Source organism: Gorilla gorilla, chromosome 5, assembly GCF_029281585.2.
Source record: "Gorilla gorilla gorilla isolate KB3781 chromosome 5, NHGRI_mGorGor1-v2.1_pri, whole genome shotgun sequence".
NCBI classification, from domain to species: domain Eukaryota; kingdom Metazoa; phylum Chordata; class Mammalia; order Primates; family Hominidae; genus Gorilla; species Gorilla gorilla.
Genome location: NC_073229.2, coordinates 159,814,542 through 159,822,388, shown reverse-complemented (window position 1 = coordinate 159,822,388; position 7,847 = coordinate 159,814,542). Strand labels below are relative to the sequence as shown.

General features: G+C 40.7%; 1 pseudogene; it reads left to right on the top strand.

The window, feature by feature from the left end:
- The first annotated feature begins 6,413 nt into the window (after nucleotides 1-6,413).
- On the top strand, nucleotides 6,414-7,420 carry LOC101140151 (glyceraldehyde-3-phosphate dehydrogenase-like; annotated as a pseudogene).
- Nucleotides 7,421-7,847: the final 427 nt, after the last annotated feature.

The window sequence follows — 7,847 nt, the reverse complement described above, 5'->3', positions numbered from 1 at the left end:
CTCTCAAACCTATGGCATTGAGAATTAAGATTCCAACACATGAACTTTGGAGGACACATTCAAACCATAGCACTGATATACTGTCTACAGGCCTTTGTTTACCATTCTTTGACATATCTGACTGCAGACCATACACACTGTGACAAACCAAAAGATTTTCTTCTGTTGGTGAAACTCTGTCATCGGGCCAGTGAAGGCATGAAATTGAGAGGTGAAGCTGCCTGGGCTTCTGGGTCAGCTGGAGACTTGGAGAACTTTTCTGCCTAGTGAAAGGATTGTAAATGCACCAATCAGCACTCTGTGTCTAGCTAAAGGATTGTAAATGAACCAATCAGCACTCTGTAAAAATGCACCAATCAGCTCTCTGTGTCTAGCTAAAGGTTTGTAAAGGCACCAATCAGCACTCTGTAAAAACGGACCAATCAGCACTCTGTAAAATGGACGAATCAGCAGGACGTGGGCAGGGCCAAATAAGGGACTAAAAGCTGGCCACCTGAGCCAGCCCTGGCAACCTGCTGGGGTCCCCTTCCACGCTGTGGAAGCTTTGTTCTTTCACTCTTTGCAATAAATCTTGCTGCTGTTCACTCTTTGGGTCTGCACTACCTTTATGAGTTGTAACATTCACTGCGAAGGTCTGCAGCTTCACTCCTGAAGCCAGCGAGATCACAAACCCACTGGGAGGGACAAACAACCCTGGACATGCCATCTTTAAGAGCTGTAACACTCACTGCAAAGGTCTGTGGCTTCACTCCTGAAGTCAGCAAGACCACAAACCCACCCGGAGGAATGAACAAGTCTGGATGCGCCACCTTTAAGAGCTGTAACACTCACTGCAAAGGTCTGTGGCTTCACTCCTGAAGTCAGCAAGACCACAAACCCACCAGAAGGAAGAAACTCTGGACACATCTGAACATCTGAAGGAACGAACTCCGGACACACCATCTTTAAGAACTGTAACACTCACCGCAAGGGTCCATGGCTTCATTCTTGAAGTCAGCGAGACCAAGAATTCTGGAAGGAACGAATTCCGGAAATAAAATGACTGAAGTAGCCATTACATGACCACGATATTTATTATTATATGTAAATAATTAAGTATATAAATGTCTCTTTTTTCAGGGTTCAAAACTAACTTCGGTGATAAATGGAGAACTGAGACAATCACACAGGCTTGGCAGATTAGTGTAGGGCAAACAAGAGAGGGAAAAACATGGTTTGAATTAGCCTATGAATTGTTTCTATATCTTCTCTCACTTGAGCATGATTAAATAAACATTTGCATATTCACAATAGCAATTAGAAGAAAACATTTTAAACATGTTGCTTTAAACTAAAAAATCTAAAAACATTACAAACAACCATTCCAACCACTACCTTGAACCTACAAGTACTATTTTATCCTTCGGGATCCCAAGCAACACATAAATTTAAAGCAGAGAGCACACAAGAACCCCAGTAGAAAGGAAACAGCTGGTTAACAGCTGCATAGTGATACCATACGCCAGTTTTCAATGAAAAATAACACGTTTGATGAGAGCCTATAAGCTAAACCTCTTATCCCTGGTTATTTCATGGCTAAACAAGGTTCTCTCATGTTTTATTCCCTTCACATTTGGGCCCCATTCTGCAGCCCTAGATTAAAGGCAAAGAAGAAACATGGATTTCAGTCACATTATCTGCTTTCTAAATCCAAATTCAAAACTATTATTCATTCAAAGTAAATATGCATAGCATATCATGAGAGAGAACATTTTGTTCAAGGAGACCCAAAGAAAGCATGTTAATTATAACTTGTATTCACGTAGCACCTAACTTAGGAGGAGTTCAAAGCAAATGCACGTGTGGAAAAGGTCAAACCCACCAGCGAAACAGGAAAGCCATGGAGCTTCTTTTCCATTCTATGTCATCCATATAAGGCGGGGTTTCCTTTTATGTCTAAGTTTAGACATCATCAGAAAAGTCAAACCACAAGAGAATGATGAAAATTGTGCTAAAATGTGGTTGATGTTTATGTTTTCTGTACCAACACAACCCTTTGGTGGAAAGTCTGAATCAGCTTCTCTGAGAACTTACTTATGATACATAATTAGAAGCTTTTACTCTTAAAAAAAATTTTAGCACTCGATAAAGCTCATCATATAGTCTATATAAGCAGCATACAAGGTTATAGCACTATGGGAGTTAAGAAAATAAATGAAGCTTTGGTTCTGTGGTGGGAGAGGTCAATTATATCCACAGGTTGAAGGCAGTTGTTACTCAATAGGCAGAAATAAGGAAAAAAATTGAGACCTACATACAAGGAGGATAAAATGACATAAAACAGGATAATGAAGAGAAAAAAGTGAGGGATATAAAGGGAGTGGTGAGTAGCCCCATACGTCTAAAGATGGGTTAGGGTTAGAAAATTTATGACATGGGGAGTATTGTATAGGGCTTAAAAGTGAGGGTGTGAATCCCAGCTCTACCACATGGTTCTCTTGTGACCTTGAATAAATTACATAAACTCTTCAAGCCTTTGTCTCCTCTTCATTAAAATGGAGTTAATAATATTACATAGCTCATATGGTTTCCACAAAGATTAAGTGAGATAATCCCTGTGATAATCACAAAGGGAGAAAGTAGGTTCTATTATTCATCTTTGTATGTTTGGAAGTAAGCACAGTGCTTGTTATATAGTAAGTGCTCAATAAATGTTAGCTTCCATGATGATTAAGAATTTTAAGATAAGAAAAGAAAGGTAGATCCAGAGCAACAAGACATTGGGCTATCACATTAAGGTACTTGGATTGTATATAATGATAAATGGAGAGACAATAGTAAAGTTTGTGATCAGAACATTGCTTAAGTTAATCTAGAAAATAAATTGTAAGGAGACTAGAGTTAGGACTACCACGGAGGAGGCTAAAGAGAGCCCAAGCTAGACGGGTGACTGTGCTTCTGGAAAGAGGAGAAAGAAGAAATATCTTGGAGGAAGCTTAGGAGCAACCCACAGGAAAGCCATAGAATATTTTCTTTAGCTGGGCGTGGCGGCAAGCGCCTGTAGTCCCAGCTACTCGGGAGGCTGAGGCAGGAGAATTGCTTGAAACCCGGAAGCGGAGGCTGCAGTGAGCGGAGATCGCGCTACTGCACTCCAGCCTGGGCAACAGAGCGAGACTCTGTCTCTACAAAAAGAAAAGGACAAGAAAGCCATAGAATATTTTCTACATCTTCATAAAAACAAAAGGGCTGAATTCATAAATGACTTAAGCTCAACATTAGACTGACCACTGGGACAATGAAACAAACTCTAAGACTCGAATATCCTGAAGATATAAATTCCAGATAAATTAGACATTTACTGGCAGGAAGTTAGAACTTTCATCTTAACGAAGAAAAATTCAGGAAAACAGACTATTTCTATGACTTAGACCTCAATCAAAGTCCCGAGGGAGATATTTATTTAATAAAATAGTTAGGAGTGCTGACTGGGTAGCCAAACTGCCCGAGTTCAATTTCAGCACCGCCACTTTCTAGTTGTGTAGCAAGCTACTCAACCACTCCATATCTGTTTGCTCCTCTATACAATGCTCACCCCTGCTGGTATCTAATTAATAACAGTATTTATTTTTAAAGGTTTTTGTGAGGACTAATGATTTAACACATTTTAAACACTTAGAACTGTGCCAGGTACATAATTAACCATTGATAAATGTTAGCTTTGTTTTTTTTTTTTTTTTTTGAGATGGAGTCTCGCTCTGTCACCCAGGCTGGAGTCCAGTGGCGCGATCTCGAATCACTGCAACCTCCCCATCCCAGGTTCAAGCAATTCTTCTGCCTCACCCTCCCAAGTAGCTGGGACTACAGGTGCATGCCACCATGCCCAGCTAATTTTTTGTATTTTTTTTAGTAGAGAGGGGGTTTCACCGTGTTAACCAGGATGGTCTCGATCTCCTGACCTTGTGATCTGCCCACCTCAGCCTCTCAAAGTGCTGGGATTACAGGCATGAGCCACCGTGCCCTGCCAAATGTTAACTATCTTAATTCCTGTGCTATTTCGATTTGATTTGGGCCAAGATTTACTGGTGGCATGTGGATCAATCCCAAATGCTATACCACTTTCCCTGTGATTCACAATGATGACCCATACACCATGATATACCACTGCCCCTAATAAAACAGACTCATTTTTCACTTCCCCAATCTCTCACATACCAAAGATACAAGGTTTGACAATTTTGCACATAGTATGAAATGTTACTCTTCCTTGCATGCATCATGCATGTTCACATCATAAAGTGGAATGGCTCTAAAAACCAAGTGTTGTGGCTTCAGATGACTGATAACAGATGTTAAAAAAAATTCCTGATTTAGGTTAAAAAATCTCAAATACTTTCAATATTTGTATGATTTTTTAAAAAGAGACATTTTTCAAATATGAGTTACAAAAACAAAATCCATATTCAAAGTACATTCTGTATAGGGATTTAAAAGAAAATTAGCCGGGCATGGTGGCTCATGCCTGTAATTCCAGCACTTTGGGAGGCCGAGATGAGAGGATCGCTTGGGCCTGGGAGTGTGAGACCAGCCTTGGCAAAACAGTGAGACCTTGTCTCTCCAAAAAAAAAAAAAATTAATTAGCTGAGTATAGTGGTGCATCTGTAGTCCTAGCTACTTGGGAGGCTGAGGTGGGAGGATCACTTGAGCCTGTGAGGTGGAGGTTGCAGCAAGCCAAGATTGAGCCATTGCATTTCAGCCTGGGCAACAGAGTGAGACCTTGTCTCAAAATAAATAAATAAAATAAAATAAACCAAGTTTGTGTTATCTTTTTAGAAAATGAGTTTAAAAATAATAAAAAGTCTTCTGTTTATCATCACAGAGTAGGCAATTTCTCCATAACTACTATGTAAAATATAAAATGTAGACAATGAACTCATAAAAAATAATTATACTGTTTATCACCACATAATTGCTATATGAAATTATGAAATATATATTAATTCAAGTGTCTTATTCTAACACACAAACTTTCTATTGCACATAATGGGCCATTTCAAGTCTTTGATGTTTAATTACTATTTAATGATAGACTACTAATTCCAAACCAGTTCACAAGGTTGAAACTGTTTCTTGGATCAGTTCAGCATCCACTGCAATTTTAACTACCCTGAATTACTAATTTAGTATCATCATGGACATGCTAAATTAATTATTTCACTCAATATTGAGCATAAGCTAAGTGCATTGGAAATCCGCATTTCTTGATATCTGAAAGAGATAGGAAACTAAGAGCTACAGATTTTTAAAAGAGCATTCAGGAAACTTCAGAATGAATCAGTGCAAGTAACCACAACTCTCTAATTTCTAGGCAATACTTTATTTCATTAAACATGGAATCTTTGAAATGTTCCTTTAACACAGAATAGAGTTTTATGTATCCCAACTTGTCCCATACTGATCAGAAAGTGACAATCATGAATGCCTAAAGAAACCCTTTAAAAGTCAAGATGACCTTTCCAGAATGTACACTCCCATTTTTTGCATAATTATTCTACATGGCAAACAAAAAGACCATGATTATTTTATAAAACCACATCTGTCTAGATAAAGCAAACCATATTTTTATGTCACTCCATAATATTAAGCAACGTGATTAAGTATTCACATCTGTTATCCTTTTATTCTTCTCCTTTATCATCAGCTAAAAAGAAAACATGAAAGAAGTGAATTGATCTTTAACCAGAGGAAAAAGGAAAATACCCCACCTTTGGCTTATCAACACTGGCAACTGTTACCAAGCTCTGGGCTCAAAAGACCTAATAATTACCTTCAGGGTAAGGGACAGTAACAACATCCAAATTCCTCCCAACAGACCTTCCATGCAATTTATCTTATTGCCTCCTGGAAACAAGATGTATATGTTAGGTTTGCAGTGTCAGTGTGATCCTTTCCATTCTTCAATGTGAGAAATAAGCAGGTAGCAATATGTATCATGGCTAAAAACTCAGGCTTGTATTAGAATGCCGAGAGTTCAAATCTCAGCAACCCCACTTACAGAATGTATGATGCTGGGCAAACTATTTCTCTAAACTTCAGCTCTTTTATCTATAAAATAGGTTCACATAAAGGGCTTAGAACAATCCCTGGTACAATGTAAGTCCTCAATAAATAGTAAACAATAAACTTATTATCACAACTTAATTAAGAGTCACAGATACATTCTGCAGCAAAGGCATGAATGATGACTGTATTTGTGTGACTGAACAAGGGCTTTCTGTTTGTTACTTTCAGTCAGAGGAGACAGCATTAGAGAAATAAGTGAGGCCAGGATTCAGTTCTTAGAAGCATAGAATAAGCCCTTTTTTGGCTCCCTTCTCCCATTAGAGACAGCCGCATTTTCTTGTACAGCACAGCGCCTGCCACATCCCTGAGACACAATGGTGAAGGTGAAGGCCGGAGTCAACGAATTTGGCTATACTGGGTGCCTGGTCACTAGGGTTGCTTTTAACTCTGGTAAAGTGGATATTGTTGCCATCAATGACCCCTTCATTGACCTCAACTACCTGGCCTACATGCTCCAGTATGATTCCACCCATGGCAAGTTCCATGGCACCATCAAGGCTGAGAATGGGAAGCTTGCCATCAATGGAAATCCCATTACCATCTTCCAGGAGTAAGATCCCACCAAAATCAAATGGGGCGATGCTGGCACTGAGTACGTTGTGGAGTCCACCAGCATCTTCATCGCCATGGAGAAGGTTGGGGCTCATTTGCAGAGGGGAGCCAAAAGGGTCATGATCTTTGCCCCCTCTACTGAAGCCATCATGTTCACGATGAAAGTGAATTATGAGAAGTATGACAACAGCCTTAAGATCATCAGCAATGCCTCCTGTACCACCAACTGCTTAGCACCCCTGGCCAAGGTCATCCATGACAACTCTGGTATTGTTGAAAGACTCATGATTACAGTCCATGTCATCACTACCACCCAGAAAACTGTGGATGGCCCTTGCAGGAAACTGCGGCCTGATGGCCACAGGGCTCTCCAGAACATCATACCTGCATCTACTAGCACTGCCAAGGCAATGGTCAAGGTCATCCCTGAGCTGAACAAGAAGCTCACTGGCATGGCCTCCCGTGTCCCCACCGCCAAGGTGTTGGTCGTGGACCCGACCTGCCATCTGAAAAACCTGCCAAATATGATGACATCAAGAAGATGATGAAACAGGCTTCAGAGGACCCTATCAAGGGCATCCTGGGCTACACTGAGCACCAGATTGTCTCCTCCGACTTCAACAGTGACACACAGTCTTCCACCTTTGATGCTGGGGCTGGCATTACCCTCAACGACCACTTTGTCAAGCTCATTTCCTGGTATGACAATGAATTTGGCTACAGCAACAGGGTGGTGGACCTCATGGCCCACATGGCTTCCAAGGAGTAAGGCCCCCGGACCACCAGCCCCAGCGAGAGTATAAGAGGAAGAGAGAGGTCCCCAGCTGCTGGGGAGTCCCTGCCGCATTCAGACCTCACAACACTGAGGATCTCCGCTCTTCACAATCTCCACGCAGACCACCTGAAAAGGGAGGGGCCTAGGGAGCTCCATCTTGTCATGTCCTATTACTAAAGTCCCCTGTGCTCAGTAAAAAAAAAAAAAAAAAAGAAAAAGAAAAAGGTCCTACTTTATTGAGCAGCCATGATTTTTTAAACCAGGCATGTAAATAATAAAAATAATTCAAGCAGTGAGGGTGGAGTATGTAGTCAATGAAGAACAGATTGGTATGCTCAGTAAGAAATCAATTGTAACAGGCTGGGCACAACAGCTCATGCCTGTAATCTCAGCACTTTAGGAGGCCAAGGCAAGGGGATTA